We start from the raw sequence: 22,810 nt of genomic DNA, 5'->3' as shown, positions 1-22,810 counted from the left end.
CTTTATATCCTAGATAACCATCTATTATGCTCTGCATAGGAGAGGATTCAGACCTTGCCATAGGACATTATTTCTTTCCCCTTGACCAGCCTGCTATAAGATTCATATTGGATGCATGTTGATTCTTATAAAGACATCTGCTTCCATTGACTGCCAGCAGTGCAACCATGCACAAGTTTTATCAGTTCAGACCAAGTTACTCACCTGACCACAAATGAAAAGAGAAAGGGGGAAAAAAAAAAAGCAAAAAAAAAGCAAAAAAAAAAAAAGCCTAAAATCCTCAGCCAGTGCTGGTACAGTACAGATCAAAGCAGCTCATTAATAGCCATGACGTTCACCATCAGCTTGACTTTCCTTTCTAGCCAGAGAATTTTTGTGCATGTCTTTCCCAACTTAGGAAAGTCTAGAGTCAAGAAGTTTATGGCTAATGTTAGTAGCTGAAGTTTCCAACTCAACCAGTTTCTATGCTATTTGTTATAATTTACTATATTTTTTTCTGGACTATAGATAGCCACATCTCCTCAAACTGTGAATATGCAAAAAGGATTTACCACCACCCACACTTTCTCACTATATGAGATGTCCACCACTTCAGACCCCTTGTCATCATCTTCCAGTTGGGCGTGTCTCGGGTCTACCTGAAAACTAGCTATTCAGAAACAGGAAGTCTGGCCAACATAATTTTTCCTCTAAAAGGAAGATCCTACACCTGGAGGTTCTCTGCAGAAGCAATGACATCTTTCATTTGGGTACTTGGCTTGCATTTGAGGTTGTCTTTGGATCAGGTGGGGCAATTTACAGCTATAGCATCTGTTCACATAGATGCAAGAGTCTGGCTGGGACCCGCAAGACCCCCTACGCAATCCTGGGAAAGAATTTGGGTGAGGAAGCCCAAGAGGGGCATGAGAGCGTGACATAAGAACAATACTGCTTCAGTCCAGAAGTCCGCTTCCCCTAGGCATCTGCTCTCCAACCACAGCTATGGCGGATGCCTCTGAAACCATTCCTTCCAACACACTGCCAGACTAGCTAATTTAAACACAGGTGATTTCCCAAGTCTGACCTTGCTTGTCCATCTAGCAGTGTTTCCCCTTGCCAATACTTGTCTGGTGCCCCCTGAGCTCCTGTAGAGATGAAAGGTATATAAACACACACTCTTGTGTATTTCCTGAATGTTTTCACAGAACGATATGTAAACACCAATAAATATGAAACACAAATATAGAAATACTAATAGAACTACACCTGTTTCATCATAACACCATCTTAAAAGCACTTTCCTTGCAGAAATAGCTGTCTTCTGGTTCTGAAAAATCCAAGCGGGACAATACTTCTTGATTTCCCCATTCTTACTTTCCTTCTTACCCTGCTACCTCTGCCACAAAGCAAAAGGGGAAAAATGGAAAACTCCTTTTTATGAATGTTATTAAGTAGCAGATTTTTAATAAATGGATTTTGCACCATTTTGCACCATGCAAGATGAAGGGGGGAAGGCACAGCTTGTGTTACCAAGTCGTGTAGCGACACTGTTTCTGACTAACAGTGCTCCAGCAATGGTGAAATCTCTGTGCTGGTTAAAAACAGGTCTCTGAAATTATTAACTCACACATCATTTTTCTCTCTGCATTACCACAGAGGACTCAGAAACAGTAAGAACTAGGAGAAAAAAGACGAAGAGTGAAGCCCCTAGCCCAGCCTTCATGAAAACAAATGATTTTATTCATCTGGGAGTTCAAGACTTGCTTTAACCAGCAACTTTCTGGTTTTGCACAAAGGTTTCTTTAACCAATCTCTACACTGTTAATATTTCCAACACAACTGGATGTTGGCAAACATCTGAACCCATTTGCTGTTACATGCATCACACACCTCTCAGCTTTTCATATTATCTGACCTTGTCAACTCACACAGAGTCACTGCTGAGAAAAAACTATGCTTTACCCACTGAAAAGGAAAAAGCTGCCACAGGTCCCACCAAGTTTTACACAGACTAAAAAACTTACAGGAGGGGTAAAATTTAGATCAGAAGTTTCCTACTGAGAGCACTCAACATTTTAACATACCCATCAGAAAAAAACCCTACTGGGCTCTTCAGCAAGACCTGCTAAGCCTGTTCCTGTTTCCGAGTATGACTTCATGGAGGAAGAGAGGGAAGTGGTGAAACCCTGATCTAAACTACAATATGAAGTCTCAGGGCATACTCAAGTTCAGTGAAAACTCTGAACACTTTTCCACCTACTGAACAAACCTTCCCCCCTCATTGTTTCTCCAGGAACATGATTCTGTCTTTCTAAGATCCATTCCTTAGGTCTTCTGGGGAGTTATTCCAGGGACAGTATTTACAGGCACTGCAAATGAGACTATGCCCAACACACTGGAAAGACTTTAGAACCAGTACCAAGGAGCATTACCGGATGGTAAGCAATCAGCAGTTCCTCAGGAACCTGACGCTAGAGTTCCTGAGCTGCTGACAGGGAAGGCCAATATTATCTATGATGCAAAACAACTGGTGGGTAGCCAATACCCTACCCAGCACTATAACTGTAGTAGGGGTGAGGTCAACGACCCTTACCCTCATGACTGGTAAATTAGAAGGAATTATTAAAAGTTTATCGAGCGTTCTGACCACTATGAAATAAAAAGTGGTGGCTGTACAAAGTCTATTTCATTCGTTTCTTTCCAAAGACAAATCATGTCTGTGACATACAGGATTATATGAGGGAACTCAACATGTTTGAGCAAGAAAGCAAAAAACAGCCAACCAGTAGGACAATACCTCAAACCAATCTCATTCAGTTAAATGTGTCTCTTACAAAGCCATAACTAACTTCAGAGACTAAACTCTACTGACCTTTAGTTATGGTTGTTCAAGCTAGTTGCTCATGTAAATCTCAGACCTTTGCTTGCTGGAAGGTCCCTGACAAAGAGACGGGATTTTTGTGAAGTTCATAAAATCACAGGTGGACCTTTTCTCCATCAGCCAGAAATCCTCCCTCCCCCACCATTTAAAATAAAGACCATGAAAGGGGACTAAAGGTACCAACCTATCTTCACGTAATGTGAAGGCACAGAATACATTAATTGCAGTACTCAAAGTAGTACAGAACTCCAGGATGTAATCAATCCTTTGAGGCTGTTGAAGAAAACTTAATTATGGTCTCACTGAAATATGAAACATGAGTTGTTCAAAATCCTATTAACAATCTACCAGTTTTGGCTTTGAAAACTGCATCACTCTGCAAGGCTTTATGATGACCAAGTACAAGGCTGCTTTTCACAAAGCAGTTGACACAAAGAACAACCTACCCTAAAGAATGTAATTAACAGGCAAAAAGATTTTATTTTTGGTTTTTTTTGTGTGTGTGTTTTGGTGTTGTTTTTTTCCCCCTCAAGGTCCTTCAGTCTATCAAAAGATTTTTATTTTTTTTTAATGTGCAAGCAACAAAATGAATGGGAAGCTGAATGCAGAGGAGACAAGTCAGCCCCAGCAGCTGCTTCTCCTGCAATCTGAAAGGATGGCATGTCCCTTGGCAGATAACCACGTGTGATAAGGCAGCTCAGCACCTCCCAATGTACCATGAATATTGTACGTGCTGCTGAGACTCAGAATGCTGCTGTTGGCAGACAGACTCACTGCATCTTCTGCTGACAGCTGACCTGATCCTTCATACAGCAGTATTTAGGTGCCCGAACACTAAAATGTTAGTTCATACATGTTCAGAAGTACAAGCTTGCTCACTCAGCCTTAGGAAAGGAAGTGCACTTTGCTGTACCTACACTTTCTGTTGCCATGTCTTGCACTTTCTTTTACTGAGATTGGATCAGATACTTACAGACCCTGCAAGTAGTAATAAAAAAATGGAAAAGAAAAAAATAAATAACTGTTTCAAGCATCATATGGGAAACTGCTCTTTCACCTCAGGCATGTCAGTCTGAACTTTCTTTTACTTCATTTCGCCTGGCAGATATCCTTCACTGCCCCGAGGTCAGTCACAGCATAAGCATTTTCCTTCCTGTGGCTGATGATCTGAGGCCTTTCTTACACCCCGTCATTCAGTAATGCCTTACATATTAAAACTCCCTCAGCACCAGAGTAGTATATCCTTTACTTGCCCATGGCTGCAAAGTAGGATAGGCAACATTATTCAATCTTGCAAAGTCACTCTTCATTTTGCTCAGAAAGGATGCAACAGCCTGATAGCAAATATGATCCCTCTGTAGGCTGGGAGTGTCAGCTCTGAGACATTCTCTGGAGTATCTGGACACAATTCATTTAGCTACTCAGCTGCTTATCAACACTGAATCCTTTTATATGAGAAGTAAGAGCTGCTACCACCTACATTCAACTGCTCCAACCTAAAACTTGGAGAGCTCCTAAGACTTTCATCTCACAACCTTTGTTAGGTTAGTTTTTGATGCATGCTGAGTAACTGCTGTACAAAATGTCATGTTTCAATCCAGTATTTTAAACTGAAGGTAAAAATATCTTTCAGTAGGCTATTGTCAAAGAAAAACAAAATCATTTACTACTAGAAAGCAAACTTTTGCGTAAAAACAAAGAAGGGAAACCAACCTACTGCAGTTTCAAGACCCTCTGTGGAGTCCTGCTTGTGCCTACTGTGTAAGTGATAACCTGGCTCTTCTGACAGGCTCCCATGACTTCAGAACAGTCCTCAGCCACTCTACTGAATAAAGGGAACCTCCATAAAGGTGTTATTTTGAGGAAAATACCTCATTACAAAACATGGAAACAAAACAAGTTGCTGTCCACAGAAAATACTGATCTTTGGAAATGAAATAGAAGAGGGCCCAAGAGAAACAAAGCCAGCCTGATACTTCCTGCTGGCCAGGGGATTGGCTCTCCATGTTACTTAGCAGACAAAATCACCTGAAGATCACAGAAGCTGCATTAGATACACTTCATGCACCCTGAAGTTTTAGGAAAATCATTCTGCATGAAATGTCAGAAAATAACTAGCTACCTTTCCCTTTTTTAAAAAAAGTAAGTGTGATACTAAATTCTACAGTGATTGCTTGTAAATATTTATATCTTTCCACCCGCAGGCTGAAACCTTAGACAGCGACCTATTAGAGTGAGATGGATTATTGAACAAGGGGAACAACTGCCTTGATGTTTTCTTCTTCCACTAGCTGAAATCATGGCCAGAACCCCACTCACTATTTTGGGTCAGGTTCTCAAGTGACATCAAATGGTACCAGCCCTTCTGATCCTGAGTGAAGTACACCACTTTGTACCAGCTGCGTCTCTGGCTCCATTACCTCTTCTATATTCTGTTTTTTAGTTGCCTTTCTACTGGTGAGCATTCAACGGAGACAGCCATACCCCTTATCTCTTCCACCATACTCCTGAGTCCCATAATTTCTCCCATAAGGCTCCAGTCAGGCCTCTGAGGGCTGCAGGATTGAGGCACAACATGCGCGTGTTGAAGTAGTGTCAAAAATTCTGGTGCTGTAAAAGAGATTGTGAAAATACCATCAACTATAATGTGAAGCAGATGAGAAGCACGAAGAACCTGCTCAAATTATAACCACTTGACAATTGTTTTAAATTTAATTTTCTCCTTCCTCACAAAAGAGTGCCAGTAAATTCACTACATCTCTTTGTCCTTGAAGGCAAACATCAGAAGAGAAGAAATCTTCAAAGAGAAGTTATTCCTCAAGTTCACAGTTAATATTTCTTTCTTATTTGTGGGATTCTTTGGGGAAAGGACTGTACCAACAGAACCAGGGTAGAATGAGGTGAAGGTGTGGCCTCTTGCTTCCAATTACCTTATTTTGGTCAGGGGCCATGCAAACCAACACTCTTTGTCCTAATTGATTAAGTAAATGTATCGACTCCAACACAGATGAGAAAACATGAACAAGGCAAGATATAAAGGTCCTCAACCATCTTGTCACCCACTAAATGGGAGAAGCATAGTTAACGGCACTAGAGAAATGTTTCCTATTTGATTTTATTAACTGATTGACATGAATTAATGCATTGGGATATTTGATTGTGTCATAAAATGTGTATATGAACATCATGATTCAATTTAATGTACCCATTACTGCTTGATGTGCCATTATATTAGACTAAATTAAAAGAATTTTATGGAAAAAAAATTACAATTAAAGACTCAAAATTGATTACATTCATAACTTAGAGGATATTCACTTGAATTCATGTTTTGAATAATGACAATAAAAGAACTGGAAAACAACATAGACTATGTAAAGATGGAGAAAATAAAGTATGGCAGAAATAAACAGTACAAACAAAATAAGAGGTCCATAAAACCCCACCTTCCCATGGACTGGGAAACATCTGAGAACAAACAACCAACACAGCAACAGTGTCTTCTATTATAGGATTAATTTTTTTAAGCGTGCCCCACTGCAGCACAGTTAAAGAAACACACAAGACAACATTTTTCCCAAGCTGCACATCTATTGACCTACTGGGGGTGTCTTTGTCAGGGTGGGGGGTTTTGAGTGTGCATGCACATGTGTGGTGGGCTCTGGTTTTTTAAGTGGTGTCCATTGCCATTATTTCTGTCTTGGACTGTAGCCAAAATATTTCATCACGTATCACAACTTGGGTTCTAGGTGTCTGTTCAGCTACCACTTTTGTGAGACTGAATATTGCTCTTTATCCACCCAAACCAGCACCTGTGGATCTGGGTTGCTGCTCAGTCAAAACTTTCTAGTGAAAATCCAGTCACTTTGACTCCGATAATCCATGAGAAGACCTACTTGTTGGTTCACACTGCTGGGGAGAGATGTTGCTAGCTCATTTCCATAATTACCAGTATCTACCATGCAAGCAATGTGTCAAAATTAAGTGGGGGAAACTATGTGGGGGACAAGGGAGAAAGAGGACCAAAACCTATATAAATTAAGAACATCTTAGCATTTTTAGCTAAAAAAGAGAAAATGGGAGAATGTGCACAGACATGTACTTTAAGGTACTTATAAAGATCATGCAAGAACCTTCCAAAAGACTACTATAATTTCATTTTTTCCCCAAAACTCTTGGTGACCACTTACAAGCTGCTAGGTAGCTTTATCTAGTGCTTTACCATCTTTAGAGCTGAAGTGTTTTCCAGTTTTTCACCTGAAGCTTTGGTGCCAATTAAACCTCCTATATTCTTTTTCCTCTTTCTCTAAACTGGTTGCATATATGCTATAAAATGAAAACAGAAAATATCAAGTAGACCTGAGCCGATTAGAGATCCTTTCAGCTGCCACTGAAGACAGGTATTAGTGACACAGTGAACCAGTGATAAGGGACTGTAAGTTCACAAGAAGCTGTCATCATGAGCGTATTTCCTAGGCTTGTTATAAGACCTTCTCTTTGAATTAGCTAAGACACAAGAATCTTTCACAGATAATTCAGCTCACTATTTGGGAATACTCCACCACATTCTATGGACTTGAGTCTACCCATATATATACAAAATCTCTAACTTGTCCTCTGTTGTGGCGTGAATATTTACTGCCTTCTCAGCAATACTTCAATTATCTGTTCATTACTAGGGTTGTTTGGGAATTTGAGAAGCCTAAGAGAGCCATACAGTCTTCATTCTTTCTACTGTCATCTGTTATGTGAGTTTCTTCCCCACAAAAATACACCTATACTTCCCTTTCTTTCTTCCATATCTGACATGTTAACAAATACAATTTCTTCTTACTTTCTCAGTAAAGATAGTGGTTCAAATAAACTATTTTGAGTGTGAAAAAATCTGTCACCTGGAAAGTGATTAAAAAGATAGCTAAACCCAAACTATCTCAGTATGCCTTTTGATACCTATTTTTATTAGCTTATTGACACCTTAATTCCCTGAAAATAATATAAAACATTGTTTCACCAAGTCTTTCATATGGAGCTATTCTACAGAAGTGAATTGTCTTATTCTCCAAGCACAGTACAGAAAACAGCTTTGTTTCCACAAAGAATACCTTGTCTCAGTTAGGTCCTACATCTTTTAAGGATTCTGGTAATGTCACCCTTACTAGGTTAAGCATTTTCCTGACATCTCTGGGCAACAGCATCTCATCCTAACAGCAAGTTTTGTCAATATATATCTCAACCCTTCATCTACGTTTGGCTGACTTCAAGTGGCATTGACTTGGTGAAAGATTTGGTCTCATGTTAAAAGAATTGTTATTTTCTAGCGAAAGTGTTTGGTAGGTGAGACAACTTTTTGCAGTATGTCCTTTTGCTCATCTGGTGTTTTGCTTGAATATTTATTTTGGCACATATATCCCATGTGCTCTTCTCAGTTTAAGATCCATGGCACCAAGGAGTCTCCTCAATTGAAACTGAAGAGAGATCTTTTAGGGAAAAAAAAGTTTTCTCTGTTCAGTTTAGAAGTGAAACTTCAGTTGAGATCACTAGATTAGAAGGGTTTTTTTAATGTTCTGATAATAAAGTATTTCTCAGTCTCAAGCATGGTCACAGCCCATACAAATTTGATGTTGGGTTAAACAAGACTTTTTTCACCACTGATTGCCGGAAACTAAGAACTTGCACCAATGCCACAGAAATGAGACCCATAAAAGAACTGGAGGTCAGTAAGTTCCTACTGTGTACATACTGTGGCTGCATGATTTTGGTCTGTTGATCATCGCACCTACTGTTTGGAGTCTGCCAGGTAGAATGAGATACAAGTCAGGAACAAGCAAAAACTACCATATTTCCTTGCTAGTAGCTTCATCATTTTCTCCAAAAGGATCAAAAGCCTGAACCTTAGAGTAGGTAACACCAACTATCCGTACTAACCTGTTTGGGGATATTAATTCTGAGATCACATCCAGTGTCTCAGAGAAGTCAAGGTGAAAGAAAGTATCACACTACTCTCTCACAGTTGTTTTCATGTCCAGTCAAGATGCAGGGTCAGTGCCAGCTGGCTTTACAGGCTAAAAGCAACCCACTGACACCCCGTGAAACTAGAAAACCCTTTCCAGAGTCAGAATGGGCAGAGTCAAGCAGGCACACAGCTCAATCACCAGCTCTAAACCTGCACTGCAAGGAATAGCTCTGAGCCCAGCTACATTCTCAGCTACCACGTTCTGCCTCTGACATCTATATAGTCTGAAGGGCCGGTGGCACTGCTGGGCAGTGTGGTACCCTTTTTCAAATGAGAGACTGTGACCCAGCTAGTCTAAGTGGGTCGATGAATGCTATAAGCTTTCACTGGAACATGCTAAGAATCTACTCATCCAGGCAGGATGCACCTCGACAGCCTGCTCCCTCTTCCTCTCCATCAGCAGGCCTGGCACAGGTGGCTAGAGCTAGGCAGAGCAGTACCTTGATCCTGCACAGAAGCCTTCTATCTGCCATGCCTGCTGCTGAGCAAATCAACCCAGATCGTGCAATCTTACTCCATTTCACTCACAGCATGAAGCCAGGGTAAAACATTTCTGTTCAGTAACTGAACACTATCCTGTGGACCTGAAAGAAGGAAAAAGGGACAGGAATTCCCAGACTCAGGGCCAGAACAGAAAGCTGGAGAGAAAGAAAATGTCAAAATGCACTTCAAAGGATGATGAAGATCCATGGAAAACACAGGTGTAAAAACAAAACAGAAGAGGTGTCAGAAAGCTAATGGTAAAGGCAGTGTTTTCAGGACTTGTAGCCTCAAATATTTCTCCACATCTCAATGCAGACCCTGGGGAGCGTTGTGAATCCATCCACATGATCTGTCATGCTATTACTGTCAGAGCACTGCAGAGGTCTTGCACACAGTTTTTAGGTATCGTACAAGCCAGCTGAAATCCAAACCCTGCTGAATCCCAGTGACATCCAAAGGGGTTAGCTTGTGGGCTTAGACACACACATATACTCCACTAAAAAGGTACAAGGGAAGAGTTGACGCTCTAAGGTCTATTTTCAGATGGCAGCAAAGAACAAATGTCAAAGCATGTTTTTACTCTCTCGCTTTGCAGTCCTGCCTGCACCTGTTCTGTCTGACCTGAGTGTTTCAGCTGAGACCCCCCAGTTTGATATCACAGTGAAACAGATTCCAGAAAGCAATCATCTAATTCTGCTAACATCCAGCTCAGGTTCAGATTAATACCTGTGCTGCACTTTGCAGATGGGATTTACGTGCTTAGAAGTTAAGGCATGGCTTTTTCATTCAAAGCAAACAACATTCCTAAGAAGCTATTATTTCGTACTTTAAATTACGCTGCTACTATTCACAAGGTGTTTTTTGTTATTTTGCATTTTGGTACACTGGTGAACAGTGATTAGGGTACTGAAGTGACAAACCCAGTACAAACCCAGAAACGGCTGGGAGCTGAAGGGAGAGCAGTACTTGTTAAGGTAGCAATCAAAGTATCTAGTCATGAGCCTCACAATAATTTGGTATTACCATCTTTAGTGTGCTTTCTTCCTAGGAGACTTTAAAAAGTGCCTGTTTTTTCAGTAAATCTATACCCAAAAGTATTACTCAACATGAGCAACATTTTAAGGACCACAGCTATTTTTTTTCTGGGAAATGAGGGACTGACCATCAGGATTTGCTAGCTAGCCACTTCAGTCTAGGCACTGGAAATTGGTTGATTTCTGAAAGACAGAAGTTGGACTTGGTGAGATATTTGAAGGAGGAAGTGGTAAGGGCCTTGTGGAATACCCTCTTGAAAAGATGCCAACAAGTAAATTGTTGAAGAAAAAAAAAGTACAATGCATGTCAGATTTTTAATTACATGTCTATTTTCCCAACAAAGAAGTGCAATTAAAGTTAATCATTTCTATTATATTACACAATGCCTCCATTACTAATGGAATCAGGAATGCATGAAGGAAATGCACATTAATACATAAACACTCTTTTCAAACAGATGAATATTTTGTACTCCGAACACATTCAAATATAGCAGCGCTCAATTATGCATCACCCACTTTAGCACATAACTACGTCAAATGCCTTTGGGGGGTGTGGGAAGAAGAGAGAGAGCGAGGCTGTCTTACAAACTTCAGCGTCCCTAAAGATGTTCATTTGCCCACATGTCCTGAAAGCATCCAGGAAAGCATCCCCAGCTGCCTCTGACAGCTGTCACCCCAGTATACTTATGCATAAACCAGCGTGCCTTTCCACCTTCCTCTGAGCCCAAGAGCAGCCCCGCACATCAAATCCACAGTAGTTTCAGTATGTCGGGCAAATAATAAACAGTCTGAATAACAACAGAAAAGATCAGAGCCTTGTATAATTTATACAATCCAGTGCAATCTAATGGAATTTGAGGTACACCCGGTTATCAGGATAAATTTTGCTCTCTGGTGTCAATCCAGAGTAGTGCAATTGAATACAGAGGATTTAATGTCTATTTACAGCAGGTGTAAATAAGAGTAGAATTTTAGGTTTGATGGGTTTTTTTGGCAATTACAGAATTGTAATTTTATTTTTGTGCTTTAATCTATTTTTATAGACTACTATGGCTCCTGCAATCACTGTCAAATTCTATCTTTGTGTTTACCTGGTCCCTAAGACAAGATCTTGCCCCTTCAGATGAAGAAGGTTGCTCTCAAAATCAGCAGAGATGAGGCTGGTGCCTAGCTAGCTCTGTATGTAGCAATGGCATTCTTAGGAGCATCCAAAGGCAGCTTCCACACCTACAACATGTGACCTCGGTCCATCAAGGGCAGGGCAGATGCAGATGCCTCTGTAGCAGGTACTATTGCCAGTGCTGCACATTATTTGAGTGAAAAGAAAGTTAATGGCAATGCTCAACCACACTGCCAGCTCTACTGCAGAAAATGACATTGAGATTTCATGTGTGCCCTGCTCCTTGGGCTGCACCTCTGAGGATTTAGCCTCCTGTCAAATTGCTTAAAAGCTGAAGATGTACATAAACATGAGAAATTTCCACACCGATTCAAAATACTTGCTACTTTAGTTCCTCTTCCACCCACTCCCACCTCTTGGCAGGTGAGCATAAACTTCACATGAACATTTGTGCAAAAGGAAAAATTAATGACAATGGGTAGCACATTTCAAAGCAGTTTGTATGTACTTTTGGGAAAAGCTGCAATTTAACCAGTTCTACAAGCTTCCATGGTTTTCCTCAGATGCTACAGAGCAGTCTCCCATATTTCTTATAGCATCAATCCAGCCATGAAGACATAGGCTGAGTTTAAAAATACACCTGGCATGCAACAAAACACTTGCAAAAACACTGCTGCTACATGATTCACCGAGTCACACATGTTACCCCAGAGACAACTGAGGGCCAAGAGAACAAACGTAGTTGTAATAAAATTACTTATTGAGCCCCCAAGGAAGACAATAAGCAAGACCTAATAGCAGGGTCTTTACAGCCAGTCTAGTATCTCCTCAACATCTCCTAAATAAACTATCATCAGAAATAACATCACCATCAATGATCTTCATTTTGAGGAACATATGTGTCCATAGAACTACTTTGAAATGGCCGAGTTGCCAACCTAGAGAGAAGTAAAAACTGAAGGACACCAAAAAGGAGACAAAAACCTGCTCCAAAGCATAAAGGATGGGCTGGAATTATTCATGTATTTATACTCTTGTCTTGTTTGCTAGGGAGTTGAGCTCCACAGTGACATAAGTGCTTATCCTGACCATCAGGAAGATTCATGTTCAGAAAGGAATCATGTGCAAATGATCCCCTGCCTTTAACACTAGATTATAAAGAGCTGTTTATTTATTATGCTTTCCATATGGAATCATGAATACAGGCATCCTCATTTTGCTATACTAGTGTTACCCCTGCTCACCCTCTCAGCCTGTTATCCTAGGACAGGCTGTGCCTACAGACAACCTAGCGTCTGCCCAGGCACAATCCCTGTGAGCTGGGATGGTCTATAGCAGGGGTCCTCAAACTTTTTAACCAGGGGGCCGGCGTGTGGATGAAGTGGCAGGCAGCCATCTGCGGCTGCTTGGTTTCCCCCCCCAACCCCCGGCAGGAGAAGGGGGTGGGGTGGGGGAGGTGGGCGCGTGGGGGGTTCTGTAAATACCGGGGGTCAGATTGAGGACCCTGGGGGGGCTGTATTCAGCCCATGGGCCGTAGTTTGAGGACCCCTGGTCCATAGGATTAGGTCAGACACACCGTTAGGCCATGCAGGCACCTACCAACAGCCTCCATGCTGTGCATTTCAGTAATGCTCAATGCCCCATGCCACAAAAACTTCTGGACCCCAGGTGGCTCTTCTTTCTTCAGCAGAGGTACTGAACTATGTTCTCCAGTAAGCCACCTGCCTCAAAAGCATCAGAGATCTTCCTCCAGTAGCCGTACAGAAGTCCAAGACTCTCCAAATAACTAGTACACACGACCACAAATAAAAATTTGTTCTTTATTCCTGTTACCACATGCTGGACAAGAAACATTGCCTAAGTAGCAGTAAAGGACTCCTGGATTTTTTTTCTTTTTTCTTTTTTTTTTTTTTCCAAATCTATGTTCCGGTAGAGATTTTTCTGTGACCACAGACAACCATCTAGGTCTAGCCCACTGGAGATATTTAGGTTCCTACTGAAGTGAACAGCCTGCACTCCAGAAAGGGAGCACACAGATGAGACAGTTTCTCCAACCTGGCACTCAGCCTGTTCCTTGGTTATTTCTGACAACACAGAGAGAAAGGAACCTCTGCACCAGTACTATGGCACAACATAGGTGCTTAGATAGCAAGAGAACCATAAGAAGAATTAAAATAAAAGGGTCATTTTATAAATATGCACGTAATCCATAGCACATACAAACATGATTTCATGCAACTAAAAATACACGGTCATTTCGCTTCCATGTGCGATGGATGACCAGAAACTGGATAAACAGCTGACTGCGTGTATGAAGCACCTTAAGGCAGGTCAAAGGAGTCACACAGAAAACAAAGTGTAAAAAGTATAGCTTTGCAAAGCCCAGCAGCTTGCTTCAAAGTTCCTAGCAACTGATTAATTGAAATAACTTATCCTAAGTTTTACTTTTATTTTGACTTTCTGCCAGTACAGACAATTAACAAGAAACTTTATGTCCTGGCTGCATTTTTCTTTAAGACAGGTAAAACCAAGTACATTCAAATGGAGCACTGACAGCTTTAACTGCTTTTACTGTGGTGATGAACCATCTTGGAAAAAACCCTGAAGAAGCAAATAATTTGCAGAGAAAATATATTGTTTTAATTTCAGCAAAGTCGATGCAAGCCCATAACCAATGCAGGACATCATTATCGAAGCTGTCTGAACTTAAATTACTCTTTTTGAAATAGCAGTTCCTAAAGAAGTGTGTTGTACCAAGGCAGAGAGAAGGGGAGAAGGGATGAATCCAAAATTGGTCATCTTTTTCTGTGAGCACCTCTGTTAGTAACACTGCCCCTCCTGCTCAACCCAAAGCATACTTTTAGACTTTCATGTATTTATTTTTTTAAAGCTCAGATTAAACACAGAAGAACTCAAAGAAAACTTTCATTTACAGCAAAGCTAAACCATTCAAGCACTTAACTGCTTTCTACATGTTTCACTTAGCCACTAAAGATCTACCACTAGAAACGCTCCTTGACAGTCCTCAAGCCATCTTATTCCTTCTGAGCTGTCTCAAAACACTTCCACCAGACCTGTCTTCCCCGAGACAGGCTTCTTTCTCTACAAGGCAAGTGGCAATGCATCAGCAACCTCTTAGCCAAGTATCTCTAATCTTCTCTGTGACCCCAGTTTTACACTGCAGCCTTAAATGATCCTTCAGATACTCCCACACAATACCACTACCACAACGTCTCTGCTGAGCACTAGGCTGGGCTGGCTTTTCCAGCTAGATTCCATGCAGCCCACAACTCTGCTTTCAGTCAGGCTTCTCAGTAGGAGCCTGACTGACTATTAGCTGCTGCGGGATGCCTTTGGTTAACCACTTCTACATAGAATATCAGCTGAAGATCTTGTGCAACAGGCAAGCCTACCCTAATAAACACATCATGAAACAACTAAGGTGACATAGGAAGACATTTAGGAGCAGTAAAAACAGCAGCTCAGTGGTATGAGAATTTAAGGAAGATGCTGGATTTCTTTCCTTTAAAGAGAGGCTCTGTAGATGGCAGTGAAGGGCGTGTAAGTGATGGGAAGTGTCCACGTGAAGAAGGATTTGCCAGTAAGGGAGAGGACATTCAGCAGACATCCTTGGGAGTGGAGCTGAACCTAAGCACTGGTTATCAGAATCAAGGATTCAAACTCTTCAGAAGCCTGCTTCATCCCATTAAAATATACACTTACCTGAAAACATGACTTAAAATTCAAGACACAGAGTGCTAACTATTATTGGAGAAGAAATGTTTTATGAGATTCCTTTCAGAAAATCAAAAGAGCACGAAAGAAAATGTACAATGGGACTTTCCAGCTAGCAACTGTTGTCAAAAAGCAGTATTCAGAGGAAAAAAAAGTTTAAAAAATCACTTAATGGTTATAGTTGGGTCTGTAAGATATATTCAGACTTACTGAAATTCATTATTTTTAGCTACACATCCTGATTTGCATATAAACCCCCTCCAAATAGCACACAGTATCAAGGTAAGTTGCTAGCATCAAGCAAAAGAGTGTTCTTTTGCATAAATCAACAAGAACATCATTTAGCCTGGGTTTCTGAGTAGGCAGATAGTAACTGAAACTAATGGCCAAATTATGTCTTGATCAGTTTAAATTAAGTCAGGAAAATAAACATACAAATCTGAAACCCTCTAGAAACTAAGAATTCCTGTGTATGCGGATCGCAGTGGCAATGCATGCAGTTTTCCTGATGATCTTATTAAACTGGTAAGCTTATTTGTTGAAGACATTACAGAACACCTGCCAACGTCTTCAAAGAACACAAAACCTGAGCAGTGGCATTCTCTGGCAGAGACAGTTCTGTTCATTGCAGATGGTGCAATAATATACAAGCAGATTATTTTGACAATCTTAGCTATAACTATCTGAAATCCTTCCAAAAGCAAGACCTCTAGGTATTTATAAGTGTTGTCAAATGGAAGGTTTAAATGGTCTTGAAATGACAATTCTTGTTCATCAGTACATTACACGCTGCTCCTAATCCAGAAAAACCATCATGTTTAGAAATAGTCACATATTATTTGTATCCAGACTTAAACACACATGAACATTAAACAAAACTTCTTTTGGGTCAGTGTTCAGACAAAAAGATTGGAGAGATACAACCAAAGATGTTAAAAGGGTAAAGACACACACAACGGTACTACAATTCCAACCCCCCAGAAATGTTTTCCCTTGTTTTATGAGCCATCGACTAGAAACCAAACCTTAAGAAAGATCAATTTGCAAGAAGCTGCCTTTGCAGTACAGCACGTCCTAGTACTTGCTCATAAGGTGAGGGCTAGTGCTTCGGGCTTAGGCCAGACAGGGACAAGCTAGTGTGAACAGTTAAACTCCAATCTTGCATAAAAATAGGATCTTAGGACTCACCAAAGCATTTACTCAGCATCTCAGGAGGGTTTGTCAGCTCATGCCGACTGCTCCCTGCTCGCGCCACTCAATCACTAGCTGACTTTGACTAGTCGATTTAAGTCTCTGTCGGGTAGGTCTCCAAGAAAAGCCATCACCAGAGCATAGACAGCACTGTGCCTTCAGAGCCTAGTGAAAAACTGTAGGCAGGGAGCTTTCTGGAATCAGACAGTTCCTCTCTCCCCTGTCCTTGCTTAGCTCAATTTAGCTGTTGTTTGGATTCATTTGTTTTCTAACTTGCCTCCGGGCTTTTTGTTACGATTACTGCAAACACAACACAGACAGTGTTTATGGGTCTGAAGTAAGGATTCACTGAGAATTATTTGTTTACAGTGTAGGTGTATCACACGCTGCTTTCTCACAGCCAGCCAAGAAAAAGGCACAGCTCCAAAAAGCTATGCCACCAGGCTGCTGGCCACCAAACAACATCCTACTTGAAGCCTAACTGGCAGTGTCAGCAGCTGAAGCCAACAAGATGAACTTCCCAGACCATAAGTGTGACACTAGTTCAAGCCCACCAGTTGTCTTACAGCTATCTAAGGCTTATGAAAACATCAAGTAGTAGTTTCACCAGAGGACAGTATGAGTGTTCTTCTCTGGTTGCCACACTCTCATCCCAGGCCTGAAGGTTTGAGTCATCTTTGAAGGCAGTCAACGTACATGCCCCATGTGGGAACGAGTTATCAGGCTCTAAACCTAGTAGAGCTCTCTATCCTGCTGCCTTCACTGTTCCTGCTTTTCCTGCCACTGACACACAGAGCCACATAGATTTTGCCAGCAGCTGCAGAAACACTGACTTTAATTTGGCTGCAATCATTATGCCAGCAGTGAATGCATAACCCTGGTCCAACACTTGCCTCCGCTGCTTACCCAGAGGATGTTTTTTGTCTGGGAAAATTGTCCCCTTGGCTGTCCTCCCACTGCCAGTTCAGCTGCTCTTCAGCAATGTCTCCCCACTTTCTCTCAAGCACTGTGGTGTGAGATTTCTTCACTGCTAAGTGTGCTTTAAAATTCTTAGAACAATCCCAGATAGAAGAAGAGGGCAACCAGCCTTCTGAGCAGTCTTGATGGCATTTAGTGTCCTGGATTTATTATCCCCATCCCTCCTCAAAGTTCTAACGCACCTTTGACATTTTCTATGTGGAAAGCACAACGCCTCCCAGTTCTCTTTGCCAGCTTGCCTTGTTATACTGAGAGGAAGAAATACTGTTAACAACTCCATCACAGCACTTGGATGACTTCAGTGCTGCACCTCACAGATGATACAGAAAATAAAATTCTAATTCACCATTTGCCACATGTAATAAAGGTCAAGGCTTTGACTGATACAGTCAAGGACAACTTGAGGATGGACAGCTGCTCTCAAAGGAGAAAAATCAGACTTTGCCAGAAAGCGGAAGTGCTGTCCCCATGACCATCTTTTCACATCCACACCATTGATCCTGCTGCAGGAAACAATGAGAGGATGCCTCTCATTGGAGGATCAAAGAGGATGCCTGAACCCCTGGACATTAAAGGGCTACAAATGACACCTTCAGGCACGGGCGCGCGCGGGGTGATGGAAGGATGAGGTTAGGCTGTCAGCATTAAACACGCAGCCTAGAGCCATCCACCTTCAGACAATAGGGAGCTTTCTCGAAGTCCTTCCTCCCACTGGTCCCCTAGGCAATTTATTATGGATTCTTCAATAAGCAGTAAAAGCTTATTGCCAATGAGTAGCTATTTAAGAGATTAATACACCTTCATACAGGAAGATCTTGTAGGACTCAACACAGGGGAGTGGCTAAACAGCTCAAAAGTTTTTTACTGAACCGCAACATGTGTGCTGGAAGCCAAACATGCAGTGCTGTAAAACCTTCAGTGAGATGGATGTGTGAGCTGGATCAACACATCATGAAAGGCCCATTATCAGAGGAAAGGCAGGGGGGAAATCAGTCTGACCATTCTTTCCACTTGGTTGTCTCACAAGTTTCAGGTTTTCCATTATACTCTTGTGGCTACTTTTAATAGAATTTGTGAATATGTTCACAAATAAGGAAACCTTTTATTCCCCTAGTTTGAGTTTGAGATAAGCTGAGGTATCAAACAGCATGTATTGCAGATAAAAAAAAATCTTCAGAAAACTTAAGGAACTTCCATGTGAGCTCCTACAATATTTTGAAAGAAGTTCAGTTTCACTAAACAAAAGGTTCCTGAGTATGTGATAAACTATTTCTCAGCAAATAACAAAAGCAAGAGAAACTTTGACTGGTGGTCAACCAGAAGTGAAAGCAATAACATGAATGCAAAGAGCTGTTCAGAGTTCACTGAGTGGAGTGACAGAGCACAAGAAAATATTTAAAACAGTGCACAGAGAAAAATGACGTTTTTAAACTGTGCTTTTTTATGTTTTGGGGTTATTTTCTGGTAATGAAGAGTTAAAGAAGAGACTAGGCGTTTGCCAGCCACTGAAAAGTGGTACAATTTCAGCACATATTTCTTATTAATTTCTTTAATAACCCCTCTGAAGTTAAAAAAAAAAAAACACAACAAACTCTGTTCTGTAAGCAAGTTTCAAACTAGTAATATATCAGGGCAGGAGTGTGTGTAAAAAATTACAAACCATTCAAGCACAAGTTTTAAAGCACAAAAGGTATGTAGCATTTCAGACAGGACAAAAATCAAGGACCATGTTCTGGACAACATCACATCTAAAAAGCGAAAAAGAGAGGCTTTTAAAAAATAAAAAAACCCTAGCTGTGGAAAAAGAAATGAGAATAGAAGGGAGTCCTGTGCACGTGAAAATCAAGGATAAGCCAGTGGTCAAAAGTCCCAGGCCAATGTGCCTACCTTCTGTCTGATTCTCCACTGTTCACCTAACCACCTGCCAAACTATGCATCCTAACATTTATTATATTTATGGCAATTATTGCTATTAATTGCCAATAACTGGGCACCTAATACCCCTCTTACCCAAAATAATTTGTGGGTTTTTTTCCTCCAAGTTTCTCAAGTACAACAAACGTGAGTAGGTGGGACTTCAAAGCCAAGTGAAAGTACTAACTCATCCCGTACAGCAATTGTACCTGGGGCGCCCAACCTCTCAGCGCCTCAGAATCCCATGGCATCGCAACCAAAGCAGCTACTAAACACTGGTTATGTCATTGTTTACATAAGCAGATTACAACATCATGGTCTCATCAGTTCAGCTATTGTGTCTTGTTAGCTTAACTAAATTTCAAACTCCGTAAGGAGCATCATTTCCCCCTGAAGTTATTAAAGGGTAGATTTCTTTTAATTAAACTCATTTGCATGACTAAATTAGATTTAATTACTCCCATTCATTTCACTAATACCTCTCTTTGATTGGAGAAAGGCAACTTTTCTAATTGCTTAAAACAGGACTCGGTGGGTCTTTCCCAGTATAAGCCAGCAAGAGGCAACAACAGCTCTACCACTGAAGGAGAAGAAACTAGTGCAGATTTTTGGGTGTTCAACTACTGGACAACTTTTTACTACTGGACATTTGTTGTGCATGATGCAAACTGACAGCCCAACAGATAAGTAGAATTATTTTCTTTATATCCGTATCTACATTTACGGCATGATTTAAAACAATTGAAAATTCACTACAAATTCTTCTCAAGTACCTCATACCTGATCAACAGATACCTGATCAAGAGACATACTAGGAGATAAACTGCAATTAAATTTGCTTCCCCTCTTTTTAGTTTTGAAATTTGGAGGAGGAAAGAAAAAAATAAATATAAATTTTGGAATTGAAGGCTCAACATGTTTTTACCAAGTAACAGTTATTCAGCTTTTTTGCCTGTCAGCCAGGAAGTTCACTACTTTAATTCTGATTTTTGTAACCACAACTTTTGACATTTAAAAATTTCAGAATCAGGAGGTTCCAGGGGGCTGGCATGCATAGGTTTTTTGCCAAATCTGAGTGGGATCCAACCCAGCCTCCCCACTGACCCACCCCTGTTCCACCAAGGGAACCAAAAACAGACACATGAAGACTTCCCTTACAAGTTCTGTACAAAAATGACAAATATGACAAATGCTAGTAGGAAAAGGACACACTCTGGAGCCTCTTCATATAGCAGTCATTGCCAAATGGCATTAGCATGCCATAGACTGTCCCAGCAACGCAAATATTCCCATCCTTTCTCAGGGCACCCTTACTCCCAGAAAGCACAGAGAGCGAGCATCTTCATCAACTATTCCTCTCAGCTAGCCTTTGGCACAACGATTCACATTTTCGGTGACTGCTGTCACTGTAAGAATAGCCAGCACACTGCCATGGAAGCACAATGACATTTGTGGGTCTCAAGAAAAGGGGCACCATTACCTATACCGCAAAATTAAACTCATGGAGCTACTACCACCCTTAAAAACCCTGACCTGGAGTTGTAGAATTAAAAACAACAACAACAAAAAAATAAAAGCCATTTTTTTTGTCTCTGATCCTGTACCCCATTTTTCATGCCCTTTCTGATGATCACATAAGTACAAGCAAAGGGAGAAAAAGCTCAAATCTCTATTGGCATATTTAATAAAACAAATATTACACAAGTTGTCAGATTGGGAGTGGTAGCTATTCAAGGCATGAGGGAGACACCAACTGCAATAAGCTTCAGAAAAACGTTTTAACAGAAGACAATGCCTGTTCCTCACATACAAAGTTATCTCAAGATAATTGCTATTTCCAGCACTGAACAGAGAAATACAGTGCAGAACACAGAAGTGAGATCAGTCTCCTAGGGTCTTGCACACATTATCTTACATGTAATACTTGCCTTCTTTTACAGCCGAAATAAACTTGCTAAGTTGTCCATGAAGCCAAAGTGTCAAAGACAAAATTCCTGCTAGGCCAAAAGAAGTCATCATGTTAAACTCAGCAGGACTGTCTGGCACAAACACTATCCCACCCCCCACCCCTAGTTCCATTCCACTAGTCATTATCTTGTGTTGTTCTGTCTCAGTAACAACTAAGCAAAAGAAATTACATTCAGAATTCACAATACACAGAATTTCTAGACCACTCCACATGTAACATCAGCGATTTCACTCATGCTAATTGTAATTTTGCTGTTGGTGTCACTAGGAGCCAGGCTGGACATAACTTCCTGAACATACACAAAAAGGCTCAAAACCCACATAGGACATGGCAGAGGCATCCAGGTTTTGTTCCACGTTTGTTTCTACTAAAAAATCCACATATTTACTTGCAGCAAAAATGGATACGTATAGCTGATACATGCTTTCTATCCTCAAGTATTCCATAGACTTAAAAATACTATGTATAGCCAATTAAAAAAAACATACCTTGCTGAAATAATACAGCCTATAGAAGACATCAGCAGGAAATTTTAGGCAGAATTGTAAGGTCTGAAATGGAACAAGTGCTCCAATTCTAGGCAATGCCAACACTGTTGCATATTAGCTCACTAGATCAAACGCAACCCCCTAACTTCCTTACTTTTTTTTTGGTTCCATTAACCAAAATCATAATCCACCACAGTGGCATTCTGACAAAATTTGAACCCATCATGAAGAACAGCATACCTGATCTTTGTACAAAACACAGAAATTAACACCTCTATTTAAATAGTAGTAAAGATAGTTTGCAAAACACAATCTTTGTGCTTCACAGAATAGAGTTAATGATAATTTTGCAAATTAAATCATCACACAGATATTTTCTCAGATGCACACGGATGCAGAATGCCATCATGCTTATAGGAGTGCATTTTAAGATATCCTAGTTCAGCTGAGGTGAATGAATTTGATTTCTGTAAGACAAACACAAATCTACTATTTGGCACCAGTTCCTTTCATTAGATACAATTCTTCTGCCCCCTTTCTCAACATGTAAGTAGTATTTATCCAACCACACATGATGTGTGGCCTAATTATCACTCTAATATTTTTCAGGAAAAAAAAATTAGTGTAATTAACAAGGAAATAAGAAACAAGCTCTCCTCCCCTGCTTTTTTTTTTTTTTAATCAGGTTCAGTAGTCATCACAGTGGTTGGAATAAAATGTGATAGTTTGATTCTTTGCCAGTACTTAATAGATTCTGAAATCCATTAAATCTTTCAAAATAAAATCTTTACCATTTTTCTGGTCACTTTTCCTCCTCAGCCCTCAAGTAATCTTACTATCTTCTAAGTTTCTTCATCACAAAAGATTTTGAGTAAACAGTGTTCATCAAAAATCAAGCTAAAATGTCTACTTTTCATAGGACAAATGATCTGAAATAAGCACATGGCAAATCTAATCCAGGCCCATAGGAAACTGTATTTTTGGTGGGCACAGAAGGGGAACTTCAGGTATGCACAACTAGA

At 40.6% G+C, this 22,810-nt stretch overlaps 1 protein-coding gene across 1 annotated transcript in view; it reads right to left on the bottom strand.

The window, feature by feature from the left end:
* LOC308072624 (uncharacterized protein) overlaps positions 1-20,982 on the bottom strand; it is a 127,858-nt gene extending 106,876 nt beyond the window's left edge. The window contains exon 1 of the mRNA XM_080409780.1: positions 16,437-20,982. The gene's annotated coding sequence lies outside the window, so the exon portion shown is untranslated. The remainder of the gene's footprint in view (positions 1-16,436) is intronic.
* Positions 20,983-22,810: the final 1,828 nt, after the last annotated feature.

The sequence above is a fragment of the Falco punctatus genome, assembly GCF_963210335.1.
Source record: "Falco punctatus genome assembly, chromosome: 1".
In the NCBI taxonomy this organism is placed as follows: Eukaryota; Metazoa; Chordata; class Aves; order Falconiformes; family Falconidae; genus Falco; species Falco punctatus.
The sequence above is the reverse complement of the archived record's forward strand: the minus strand, read 5'-3'. Positions and strand labels throughout refer to the sequence as shown.